Here is a 14,159-nt window from a genome sequence, read left to right on the forward strand (position 1 = left end):
AGTAAGAACCCAAAGAAAATTAATATGGAATCAAATCGATAAGAAATATCAATGATGGAAATGGAATTTCAAAATCCCTATAAATTCCCATCCCTAATCAGAGCTAAGAAAGATGTAATAAAGAAAGGGATGCCACAGAAGTACAGCTAGCTCCCCATACCTAAGGCCAGTGTCAGTAGCAGGGGAACAATGAGAACATTTCCACCATGCGGCAATACTGGAAGAACATACAAGAGAAGAATAGAATAGAATAATCCTTTAATTGTCTCACAAGGGTAAATTTTCATTATAACAGCAGCAAAAAAACAAATAAATAAAAGAACACAAAAAACCTCACAATGGTCACAGGCCTGTTTCATGCATTTATTTCTTAAAATAATTCAGTTAAAGCATGGTTAAAAACCGATGGCTGACTTTCATTGGTTAAGATTTATAGAATTGTTATTTATTATTACTTTTGTCAGATAAAAGTTATTTCTGTGACCATTGTGAGTTTTTCTTTCATTGATCGAAGGGTACCAACAATTTTGTCCACGTCTGTTTATATCCGTTAGTATTTATTTATTGTTTGGTATGAGGGAATTCTGACCACACTCTAAGCCAGTTGTTGGCGTTAAAGAAACACATTGTTGTTTGCAACCACCTTCTCAGTTATGCCCCATTCTTCTGTGATTTGCTTAAGTGCTGAGCTGATATTATCTGCTGTATGCTGCCCATGCAGGTTTTTAGGACAAATTCTCTCATTTGCCAGTTTTCAATGAGATGACATGTTAACAGTCAAATATGTCTCTGTGGACACTGGGGTCCACAATTCAGTGGTAAGTACAACACTAGAAGCATTTCGCAAAGATGCTCTTACTTTGCCTTTACATTCATCAAACAAATTTACAAGATGAGTCTCTGTCAGTGTTTTTCTTCCTGGGAGTCAAGAGCTCTCACAAATCCCTGGAAACCTTGGTCCTCAACTATGGACAGAGGCTGGAGGTCCTTCACAATCATCTCTACAAGGCATCTTGTAAGTGTTGCTGCTCTTGGGAAATCATCTACAAAGAAAATAAAATACACAGGACAAAACAAAAGATGGGGTATACTGCACTGAATGTTTAATCTTTTTAGTGTCATCCATCCATCCATCCATCCTCATCCGCTTTATCCGAGGTCGGGTCACGGGGGCAGCAGCCTAAGCAGAGAAGCCCAGACCTCCCTCTCCCCAGTGTTATGGGTTCAGAATTGGTGGAGAGTACAAAGGCAAGACAGTCCAGAAGATTTGGGTTAAAGCGATCTTTTATTGAAGTATTCGCGCGGGAAGACAGTCACTGCACATGTCAGCAAGGGTCTTCACCAAAATTATACTTCAGACTGCTTTTATAGCATCAGGGTATTATAACGCCCCTTCTAGCGTTTACAAGCACATAATTTGCATGTACAGAACATTCATGTATTTTAAGCATAAAATGCAACATAGAGGTTCCTCTTTTTGTCATCTTCTTCCAAAAAAGGCAATGGACTCAGGCCTCTGCAGTCTCCAGGGGCTGGTCCTCTCCACTCGTCACCTGTTGTCAAGAAAGCTCCAGTGCAACATGTTTGCTCAATACATTCAGGCCTATGCTTAAATCTAGTTCTAGGTTATATGTGATATATGTGTGTTTTGTAAGCATGTGTGCAATCTTCCTTAAACTCCCGGCTTCTTAACCAATGTGTCACCCAGACAGTCACGCTGAATGAAGCTTGAGACCTTTAATTACCTGGGAAAGCTTCAACTCTTTATGAGCACAGGACTGCAATGTGTGTATAAAGACATAATAATACTGAGAGTGATTATGCTGCACCTGTAATAAGGATTAATATGGTGACAGTGTGTTAAATGATTACTATGGTGTCCGTGTATTAATGGTCACCTAGCCAGCTTAAAGCTATACGAGATAATATTAATGCTGATTAATATGCTATCTAATATATTGTAGCAGTAAAGCAATTTCCTCTTTTCCACACCAGCCACCTCCTCCAGCTCATCCGGGGGAACACCAAGGCGTTCCCAGGCCAGCCGAGAGATATAATCTCTCCAGCGCGTCCTGGGTCTGCCCCGGGGCCTCCTCCCGGTGGGACATGCCCGAACACCTCACCCAGGAGGCGCCCAGGGGCATCCTTGTCAGATGCCCGAACCACCTCAACTGGCTCCTTTCGATGTGGAGGAGCAGCGGCTCTACTCTGAGCCCCTCCCGGATGGCCGAACTTCTCACCCTATCTCTAAGGGAGAGGCCAGCCACCCTTCGGAGGAAGCTCATTTCTGCCGCTTGTATCCGCGATCTCGTTCTTTCGGTCACTACCCACAGCTCGTGGCCATAGGTGAGGGTCGGGACGTAGATCGACCGGTAAATTGAGAGCTTCGCTTTTACACTCAGCTCCCTCTTCACCACGACGGACCGGTGCAGCGTCCGCATCACTGCAGCCGCAGCACCAATCCGTCTGTCGATCTCCGGCTCCCTTCTCCCATCACTCGCGAACAAGACCCCGAGATACTTAAACTCCTCCACTTGGGGCAGGAACTCATCCCCGACCCGGAGTGGGCACTCCACCCTTTTCCAGCTGAGAACCATGGCCTCAGATTTGGAGGTGCTGATCCTCATTCCCGCTGCTTCACACTCGGCTGCGAACCGTTCCAGTGCGAGCTGGAGGCCCCCACCCGATGAAGCCATCAGAGCCACATCATCCGCAAAAAGCAGAGATGAGATTCTGAGGCCACCGAAGTGAAAGCCCTCCGCCACTTGGCTGCGCCTAGAAATCCTGTCCATTGTGGAATAAATGACAAACATAGAACATGTTCTGTTGCACTGTGAAAATTATCAGGAAGAAAGAAGCCATATGATTCAAAACCAGGGGAAATACAAGATTAAGCAAGGTCCAGCTGGATAACCACTACAATCAACATGAACACTGGTGTACCACAGGGCTGTGAAATGAGCCCTTTCCTTTACTCCCTCTTCACCCATGACTGCAGACCTGCTGATGGTTCCAACATCATCATTAACTTTGCAGATGACACCGTGGTGATTGGCCTCATCAACGACAACGATGAGGAAGCGGTGTCTGAAAAGGGCTGGGAAAATCATCAAAGACCCCAGTCACCCATCACATGGACTCTTCAACCTCCTGCCCTCTGGGAGGCACTACAGGAGCCTCCGGACTAAGACCACCAGGTACCAGAACAGCTTCTTCCCCACAGCTGTCGGACTCCTGAACTCTGCCTCCTGACATCTGACTCACATTAGACACATGGACTGGAGATACAAACACCCACAACCACCTACACACACACAATGGACAACTGTACCCTCATACACACAATAATAACATGGACTGAACCACCATTCACAACCACTAGCACTTTATATAGCCTCTGTAGAAATTATCCACATATCTCACTTATCTTAGCTGCACTACTGTATAATTCTGTGTAAATAATCATTCTGTACATACGATAATTTTAATTTGTCTTGATGCATTCTCAATCATCCAGGAAAGTAAATCTCCAAAAGTTGAATCTGTTCATCTGGACGTAGCGTTTTGTGGGAGAAAGCGTTTGTCACTCATCAAAGTGACTTCTTCAGTCTCAGCTGACTGCAGGTTTCCCCAAACCTTATAAACAGTACATTTGCATAATGACTGAAACCAGCCCACTGAAGGAACAATGGGCTGTGAGGTCAGTTCCTTAATCATAATTATGCAAATTCCCATGACCATTGATCAACAACCACTGATCAACAATCAGTGGGTTTTGGTCAGTGATGTACCATGGTACTCATGGCCATTGATCAGTGTTCTTTGATCAGTGGGTTTTGGTCAGTGATTGTTGATCAGTGGTCATGGGAATTTGCATAATTATGATTAAGGAACTGACCTCACAGCCCATTGTTCCTTCAGTGGTGCTGGTTTCAGTCATTATGCAAATGTACTGTTTATAAGGTTTGGGGAAACCTGCAGTCAGCTGAGACTGAAGAAGTCACTTGGATGAGTGACGAAACGTTTCTCCCACAAAACGCTACGTCCAGATGAACAGATTCAACTTTTGGAGATAATTTTAATTCTACAACTGTTTATTACTTGCATAGTTCACATTTCTGTATAGCTGTATATCTCATATGTCTGTATAGTCTTTCATATTTATATCCTGTTCATATCCTGTACATAGCTTGTACTCACTACAGCCTGTACACACTTATAGTTATAGCATATTCATAACATACCTTCATACCGTGTACATTATAACATAATAGACCCATTTCTGTAATATATTTACATATCTATATTATTGCTAATATATATTTGTAATGTATCTATATCATGGCTAAGGCACTTCTGGATGGATGCAAACTGCATTTCGTTGCCTTGTACCTGTGACATGTGCAATGACAATAAAGTTGAATTCTATTCTATTCTATTCTATTCTACTATTTGGGATGAGCGAATCATGACCAGACTCCAAACCAGTTGGTGGCGGTATTGCACCACATCGTTGTTTGCCAACGTTTGTTGCCAACCGCCGACAAACCACAAAGACAAAGAAGACGTAGTGCGCGTGCCCGCCCAGGAGTAGGCTTTGAGAAGAAAGAGTGTAACCATCGTCATCATACTTGTCATCTTCCACGGAGAGTTTTAGGATTTTTTCAAGCCGGCTAAGGCAGATATAGTGTGGCTGTGCTGAGCTTCCTTACTGCTACCCCTCTGGTCTCCGGCAGATCACGTTTCTGTTTCTCATGCGTGATTGGAAAGATAAACACACTCGTAGCTCGGGCGGCTTGGTCTCTCTGCAAGGTAGCCATTAACATACTGGGAGGTGAGTGAGCCAGCTGTCTTTACAAGTCCTAGTCCAACTGCAAAGCCGGTGTTCTGACAAAACGTCCTACCTTGTCAAAACATCCTACCGTAGCGCTACCGTAGCGTAAATTTATGGTCTTGTCTATCAATCCGTGCTACCTTATCAGAATATGCTACCTTACGTGGTTAATGGCTGCATCGTACATATCTATAGGTAGGACGTTCAGATGGACAAATCACACTTAAAAACTTGGATTTATTTCGCTAGGATGTTCAGAACATGCTTCCAGCTTGGATTTATTTAGGTAGCATGTTCAGATGGCCAAATCACACTATCAAAACATGCTTCCTGCATAGTTTTATTTAGGTAGCATGTTCAGATGGCCAAATCACTCTATCAAAACGTGCTTCCTGCTTGGATTTATTTAGGTAGCATGTTCAGATGGCCAAATCACACTATCAAAACTAGCGATGGCACGATACCACTTTTTTATGTCCGATACCGATACCGATATCATAAATTTGGATATCTGCCGATACCGATATGAATCCGATATAGTGTTTTTTAATCAATAAAACTGTTTTTTTAATATCTTGCTGCATTTTGTATAAGTTCATACTCAAGTTTAAATAAACAACAACACTAAAGCTATTCTGTTATACCTGTATGTAAAAAATACACTGCACCCAAAATATTTCATAGTTCAGCAACACTGATCAATCTAATAAACTTAAACCTGCACCATCCTTCCTATTCTGGTATTTTAAAGAGTACTTAGCAGAAATATTAAGCAACCTAACTAATAGGGTTGGAAACTCCCAGCAAAAGAAAATAGGGAACCCCTCCCCCCCACCCTCCACCTCATGATGCTTAATCGACGTAATCAACTTTAATTTGATGCAGGGTGAAAAAAAAATGCACAGAAATGAATTATTTTTCAAGAATAATTAAATAGATTCAACATCTTTCTTCAACAGAATTGCAGACTGCACAGATGGTACCTTCCCAAAGGAAAAAGTACTATAGCTTACTAGGGTATATTAGACTTAATAGTTACTATATACAGTAATGGACTTCTATACATTTTACATCAGATTAATACTTTGGGTGTAAGATTCAGATAATTATTTATTAAAAGCTAGACATTTTAAATGAGAATAAGAAAGAAAAGTATGTCTTTGTGCCCCTTTTCCCTGTTCATGCCCTATCGGCCCCCTGGCTAAACTTTGCTAGATCCGCCCCTGCACAGTTACCAGCCGTCAGCTACGTAGAAAAGGATCCTGGTGTAGAAAGTAATATTAAATAAATTCTAACAACAGCTTATCAAGTTTAAACATGCTGCTGTTGTTCAGATGCTGGCTTCCTCTTTCTGGTGCAAAGTGGGCCAAAAACAAAGAAGAGAGATGGACTCGCGACAGAAAAGCCGATCAGCTGATCATTGATCAGTTTCATGATTGAAGTAGCGGCAGGAAGGTGAGGGAGAGAGAGAGGCAGTCGCTCCATGTATCGGTTGTTAAGCTTAACGTGGGAACGCTTTACAAACATTCAGAGATGAACTTACACACTTGCTTTACTTTCTGGGATAATTTCCTTGGAGATGAAATGCTGGTTTGGTAGCGAGGCTACAAATACACACAGCCGCTCTATCACGTGACGCATACTGCTCCGACGTGCTACGGTTATGAGGCGAGTTACGCCATGTCGCAAGTTTTGTGAGATGTTTTTTTGATATTTAATGGATCGGATTACATTTTTTATTTCTCGTCGATATCCGATCCAGTAATTTAGGTCAGTATCGGACCGATACCGATACATAATATCGGATCGGTCCATCTCTAATCAAAACATGCTTCCTGCATAGTTTTATTTAGGTAGCATGTTCAGATGGCCAAATCACACTATCAAAACGTGCTTCCTGCTTGGATTTATTTAGGTAGCATGTTCAGATGGCCAAATCACACTATCAAAACGTGCCTCCAGCACACAATCATCTAATGTTGACAAAGAATGCAAAGAGACATGGAGGGGAAAAGACAGCTGTTTTTATTAGAAGTTATGTGTTTTCCTTACATTTTTTGCATTTATATTCTTGGTTGCTGTCTTTATATTTTGCACATGCAAAATGTGCCCATCTTTGGCAAGATTCACACTGCACCTGGAAAGGAAAAATATATAGCTCATATTTATGTTTGGTGAATACTATTAGTCAACATTTTAAACATGATTAGCAAGTAATGATACTAAGACTTATGTTTTTCTTTTGTTTTGTTTTGTTTTACCATTTCAATCATGCTGCGGTCAGCGTCAGCATCTAACATAGAGCAAACAATGCAGTAATCCTCAGCGTTCTCTGAAACACATTCATGGTTAGGTTTTAATCAAACATTATTTATTGATTAATTAAAAAATAATAGTAAATTTTTTCCACAAATACCTCATGGCAAATTAGTCCCCTGAATTTTTTAAATTAGACTTAAAGATGGGTACTGTACTGTTTAAAAAGCACTATTTAAATTGGAAGTACACACTCTAACGTGATAAGGACTTTACTGGACTTACCTCGATGTTCAAGCAGGGTGCAAGCTATCTGCATTCGCTCCAGCACAACTGCTTCTGTAGTGGTTAATACTTCACTGACCTCTCCAAAAGCAAGGTAGTGTTCTGCAAACTGTGAGATTTCTCATTATTATAATGTAAAGTCCTAATTGTAGCTAACAATAAATGGAATCATTTGAATAAGGGTTACCTTTAACAGCAAAACTCCGCAACTGCTGGAATCCTGTTGCTTGTTGTGTTGCATAGTCTGTAACTGCCACTCCATGGTGTCTTCATGCCCTCTCATCCTCAGAAAATTCCTAGTTGAACAAAAATGTTTGTAATGAAACAAGAAATGTTTTATGTTTAATACCTGAACATAAAACATACAAGAATAATACCTCAGTATCATACATACCTCCAGTTGCGCAGAATTTTCCTGTCATAAACACCTTCATTCCCCATGGGGTCTATGAGCAGTATTTTCTGTGCAGAAATGTTGACAATCTAAAGAAAAAGTTAATAAATTAAAAATTACAATAGCTTTTGCCACTGAAAACCTATTTAAAATTAACACTTTGAGCAAGAAACTGCTTCACAACAAATTACGCAAATTATTAACTAAATGAACACATACCACAAGAATCCAGTGTGTACCAAAGTTCACAGGGCACAGCCACATGTCTTCAACTGGGAACTTCATCTGTGGGATTGGAAGTGCAGAGTAATTTCGATTTACTTAGGTACCATGCGTCTAAGGGTGTTTTCAAATGTAGTGTTTTTTAAAGGAACTGAACTCTGTCCTCAAAAATAGAAATGAGTCAACTTTTTGGACCACTTCTTAACTTTCAACTTACCTTGGTGAGGCATCTGAACACGCCATAGCCTCTTTACTAAAAGAAAAATATGATAAGTTAGCTCAGGCATGCATGAGATTTTTAGTGGATAAGCTGGGTAAAGGCCAATGGGCCACAACAGGAAAAAAGTCAACACAATAAACATGCATTTTCATGCAGAGAAATAGGAAAGGTACAGCGGGTGGGCAAAAGAGAAAATTACTGACAGGCAGATCCATTTCCAGACTTCCACAAGCTCAGTGCATGTTGCATGTTTCTTTACATCCAATATGAGTTGAAGACTGCAAAATGCAAACAAAGTCATGCAATGATCAATCATGTTGCAACGCCAAACTGGCAACAAATGACCAACAGGTCAAAAAGAGTTGTTCACTATGCCACCTTCATTTTCTAAGCTTTGTGTCCGGGAGGGAAGTTCTTGTTCACGCGTTTCGGGTCCTGGAACAGAATTAAACTCCTTGTGGGAGCAACAACTTTTGTCAGCCGTTTTGGGTGCATAATGAATAATAGAGGGTCTGGTATCCTCTGGACTTTGCTGGCACTGAGGGTCAGCAGGAGGATGGCAGGGGGGCATCTTCAGGTCTGTGCTGCTGTTCACTGTCTGACTGTGAGTTGGGTATTTTTCATTGTCACTGACATTTACATGGTGGCTTCTTCTGTACGGCTTGATATGGTCAATGCTGTAGTTAGGGCTGTGCGATATGACCAAAATCTCATATCCCGATATTAAGACATCTATCGTCCGATAACGATATAAATCACAAAAATGTAACATTTTCTGTAAATTCTGTGAATGTCGGGCAGCTCGACTTATGTGAAGTGTTTCCAGCTGGGCGTCATGTACCTGGAGTCGAGAGTGTTTTAACTGATGTATGAAACGATACATTTTTAGACATGGGTTGTAACGGCGCCGCTTTCTTTGTGAGTATTTATTACACAGCGTGCTGCGGGAAAAAACCTGTTCTAACGCTTTGAGTCTAAGGTTTATTTTTAGCACCTGACGGCTCTTTTTTTGCTTCTCATCCGTAAATACTCTGCATCTTTCACGTGATTCAGTTTATTTTGAAAAGTCTCAACAGGATCTTGAGCTTTATTGTGAAAGGTTTATGTGGAAAATAAACAAGCGGACACGAGGTGGTTTTACCGTCGTTGTTGCTAACAACAATGCATAAAAACAAGCGCTTGTCCGTCTGTAATGTGGTTATATTAAACATAAGAGAAAGAGAGAACTTTAGGAAATTAATATAGCCACTACAGTGACCATCAAAATAATGAAAAAATATTGCCGTAAACAGTTTATTTTGCGACACCACGAAACAAACGATAGCGTAAAATGAAACGATAGACGTTTTTCTATCGTCATCCGATATATATCGTTATATCGAACAGCCCTAGCTGTAGTGGTTTTTTAAAGTTGCTCCTTCCGTGTTTTTTAATCTCACACATTTGCCAGCGATGTCTTGAATGGTGTAGGGTCCTGAGAAATCTGGATCAAACCTTCCTCCCTTCCTTCTATGTTTCCTCATGTTCAAGAGAAGAACTTCATCTCCAACGCTGTACACAAGGTTTCTGTACTTCTTCTGGACTCGTCTAGGCTTCCTTTTGTAAGTCTTGGGACTTTGCCATATTTTCATCTACAGTTTTCTTAACTTGCTCTTGTGCGTCTCTTGTAGAAGATACAAAGTCACCGTAACTCGACTCCTCAGGGAGAATGATGGAGGACAGCTAAAATCTTCACATTTTAAATTACAATTAAAGTTAGAATGGCAAATAATGCATGTGAAACATGAACTGAAAATTCTAATTATAATAAGTCATGTTTAAAAGTAAATATACTATTATAAAGCTTTGAGCAGAGAAAGCCACAAAGATAGACTCATATCATTTTTTGTATAGTCATTTTTCCCCTTGATACACTTCCATAGGTGAACACATTATACTTAAAGGTCTCCTCAACATTTATTACTTTACATAAAGATACAAACATAAAGAAGTAACTAGTCACTTACTTTGTCTTTTAAATGTATCTTGCATATAGAAGTTAAGCAGAGAAGATTAAAGCTGCAGCCAATGTCAATATGCACAATTTCCAGTTAAGATTACATTTAATTTATGCATTATCATAGTTGTTGCATAAATAGAATTCCTTAATAACACTTACTGGGACTTCAACAGGAACTTCAGAAGGATACGTAGCTTCTCTCCCATACATTAAACGGAATGGTGTGTATTTGGTTGTGGTGTGGACCTTGGACCTCAAAGAAAACAGTGTAGCATCCAGATACACATCCCAGTCATTCTGTTGACTGTTGACTAATTTTCTCAGGGCTCTACATGTGGACATAAAAAAACCACAATAGTGACAGTGTCTTAAAAGCAAATGAAATGTTACATACAAATAAAACATACCTTTTTATGTTGTCATTTGTCTTTTTCGTCTAGGCCATTTGTCTGAGGGTGATACGCTGCTGTGACACTTCTTTCTATTTTCATTAAGCTGCAAAGTCTTGAGTTGAGCTTCAAAGAAAAAAGAAAATTGTTTTTTAAAAACAATCACACAAAACCTTTGGCCTGGCAGCTACTTGGCACACTGTGGCCAAGTATTTACCTAAAGAGGTATGGAAAAGTAAACTTAACACTTACCTCGTTAACAAATTCTCTTCCTTGGTCGGATAAAATTCGTTTTGGGCAGCCATGTCTATATATGAGTGAGCACAACTGATGAGCTACCTCAGCAGCACTTTTGCTTTTTAATGGAAAAGCCTCAACCCATTTTGAAAAATAGTCCGTTGCAGTCATAATGTACTGGAAGCCACTAGACGTTTTTGGAAGTGGTCCAGTTAGATCTATTCCGATTAGCTCCCAGACATGTGACACCTGTCAATGATAAAAGAATCACATTAATATATAATGTACATGATAACATTACTATTTTCTACTAAAATGCTACTGATATTTACCTTTATACACTGCAGTGGTTGCACAGCAGCCAATGGTTTTCCCATTTTTTGACACTGGTCACAAGCCAGGACCTTAAACATATTGAACGATCTTTATATTATCCAACAATCGCAATTAAACAACAAAATTGCAAATGTTCTATAAAAATACTCGATCAAGTGGCGAAACAGTGTTAATTACTGTACATCATCCTGAAATCTGGTACAGGTCTTCAGGATAACTATGCATTCTATTGGAGCACTGTTAACATACTATATATAAATAACAACTTTAAAAATACTTACCCAATTCCCAATGTCAACCTGACATGCCATACCAGTAAAATCTGGAACAAATTGCAGTTCGAGTCTTGAGTATGCCAGTGTGTCCACCGATGGGACTTGAATGAAACTCTTGGAATAGTCCCATGGCTTCTTCTTTTGTTTTTATCACTCTCCTGTTTCCAAACAAGAGCACTCCGCCGATATTTAAAAAATGTAAATTAATTATAACATGTATTTAACCGATAATTACATTTAGTTATTTATTTACATTACAATACTGACCCTTCAGCCTGAATTTTGCGGCGTATCTCCTAAGGGTTTGCCTCTGGGACTTATCGTATTCAGATGGGTAGGACCCAAAAGACAGAAACATGAGCAGTTCCTCGTATTTGTTCTCCATAACTAAGGAGAAAATCGGACAATTTCAACATGGCTTCGGAATCCATACAGTAAAGAAAACGACTACACAACGTTACCACGCAATTAACAAGTATGTGGTGCAATAGTACTTTCTTCGGCATAACAACGGCGCGTTTATTCAACATAACAACGGAGCGTGGTGTCCAGTAACTGCAGGAGGACTAAATTAAATTGGGAAGGTTTGCAGAAGTTTAAAAGCACAAAATAAACACTTGAAATATGACTTCGAGTGAGCAGCTTAAGGTAAACAATTATCATCTGTATTAAAGAAGTAAAACTTATAATACAAACCTTTTTTCGAAAGCAACGAGATCGGCACAAGATCGGGGTAGGATGAAATAATAGGTGTGTACTATTTACACCGGAAACATGGCCGTTTTGAATTGTACGCATGCGCAGTAACAACAAGTAGGGCAGCTTGATGGGTAGGACGTTTTGTGAGAACACCGGCCTTCTCCGCTGGGGGATCTTTATTTCGGGTTATTCTGAGAGGGGATCCAGAGTGAGTACGTTATAATTATATTGGTTGCCTAACTCGATAACTGTCTACAGAGTTTCTCTCTCTTAGCTAATTTTGTTTTCGTCTGTACGTTCTGTTCAGCCTCTGTCATTTTGTCTGCCTGGAACTTCCAGCAGTTCAGGACCTTATTTTTTTTAATCATTTGTGTTCAGCTATTTGTTTTCCTTCATATGAAGATGTTGTACTGAGTATTATGATTTGATGAGGTGGATAGAATACAACAGATTCCACAATAACAGAATCACCAACCAGTAATGTGTCTTTTAAGATGGCGCTGTTCTGGCGGCAGGCTGTTGTAGCAGCTCCCTGTCTTCTTTCTTTTTGTTCCTACTATGTTTTTTGAATTATTTTGTTTTGAATTATTTTGTTTTTGATACCTTTAGCTCTGTATTTATCTTTTTATATAATAATTTATCCATCATAACTCTGTTTCTACACTCAGTGATTGCATGTTGTTTGTTGTATATTTCCTGCTATGACAACTTAGTTTTCCTCTGGGATTAATAAGGTTTTTCTAATTCTGATATTGGTGCTGAACCTACGAGGCACAATAATGCTACACAATACAATGGTCTGCAGTAGTGCCCTACAATAAATTTAAATGGATTAAAAAACAAAACTCTTTTTGCTGTCACAGGCGACTGGCAGGAGGCGAAGAGTCTGCTGGAGGAGCATCTCAGCAGCTGTAGTAAGAAACATCGGTTCTTCATCAAAGGTGACAAAGAAAAATCGGCAACATTATTCTACAGACATTAATCTGTAATTATTATGATTATTATTAATAATAATAACATCTAATTCTGTACACACTGACATTTTGCCTGTTTATCCCAAATGAGAGACAAATCATTGCTGAAGAAAAATAATGTTCTGAACCTGCTTACATTAAATCAATGGATGGATGAAATTAGCCGTTTTTAACCGTCCCAAAAATAAGCTTCTCAAGGATCAGTTTTTGATCCTGTATTTTTTTTTTAACCTTTACACACTCTACATGTTCCTATCATAAAGTATCTAATAATATGTTCTAGTGTTGCACATGATACATTTTTCACAGCTGATACACAGTTGTGCTCTATTCCCTCTGATAATCTCTGATAGTGTATTTTGTAAATAGTATTACATCCTCTGCACACTTTGGCTGCTCTGAAAAAGAAGGCAACAAACCAGAGAAGTTTGACTTCCTGGAAGAACTTATAAGTACACCTACACTGAAGATATCTTCTTTTGACCTGGACAAGAAAAAGCCCTCTGTAAAGTTATGAAATCTTAGTAAATGAGGAAAACAGGAACAGCTCTGTAGCCAGGCTGACTAAGCCACCGGTCAAATGTTTGGACATACCTTCTCATAGGGCTGTGCGATATGACCAAAATCTCATATCCCGATATAAGACATGTATCGTCCCGATAACGATATAAATCACAAAAATGCAACATTTTCTTTAAATTCTGTGAATCTCGGGCAGCTCGACTTGCATGAAGTGTTTCCAGCTGGGCGTCGTGTACCTGGAGTTGAGTGTTTTAACCGATGCATGAAACGATGCATTCTTAGACATAAGTTGTAACGGCCGCCGTTTTCTTTGTATTTATTACACAGCGTGCTGCGGGGAAAAGCATGTTCTAACGTTTGAGTCTAAGGTTTATTTTTTAGCACCTGACGGCTTTTTTTTGCTTCTCATCCGTAAACACTCTGCATACTCTTTCACGTAATTCAGTTTATTTTGAAAAGTCTCAACAGGATCTTGAGCTTTATGGTGAAAGGTTTATGTGGAAAATAAACAAGCAGA

The 14,159-nt window shown here is 39.7% G+C and overlaps 1 protein-coding gene across 1 annotated transcript in view; it reads left to right on the top strand.

Annotated features, from left to right (window-relative positions):
* The first annotated feature begins 4,558 nt into the window (after positions 1–4,558).
* The window catches only part of LOC120439338 (gastrula zinc finger protein XlCGF26.1-like), a 12,281-nt gene continuing 2,680 nt past the window's right edge, over positions 4,559–14,159 (top strand). Inside the window, exons 1-2 of the mRNA XM_039610245.1 lie at positions 4,559–4,834; positions 13,010–13,087. The gene's annotated coding sequence lies outside the window, so the exon portion shown is untranslated. The remainder of the gene's footprint in view (positions 4,835–13,009; positions 13,088–14,159) is intronic.

The sequence above is a fragment of the Oreochromis aureus genome, linkage group 3 (assembly GCF_013358895.1).
Source record: "Oreochromis aureus strain Israel breed Guangdong linkage group 3, ZZ_aureus, whole genome shotgun sequence".
Taxonomy (NCBI): domain Eukaryota; kingdom Metazoa; phylum Chordata; class Actinopteri; order Cichliformes; family Cichlidae; genus Oreochromis; species Oreochromis aureus.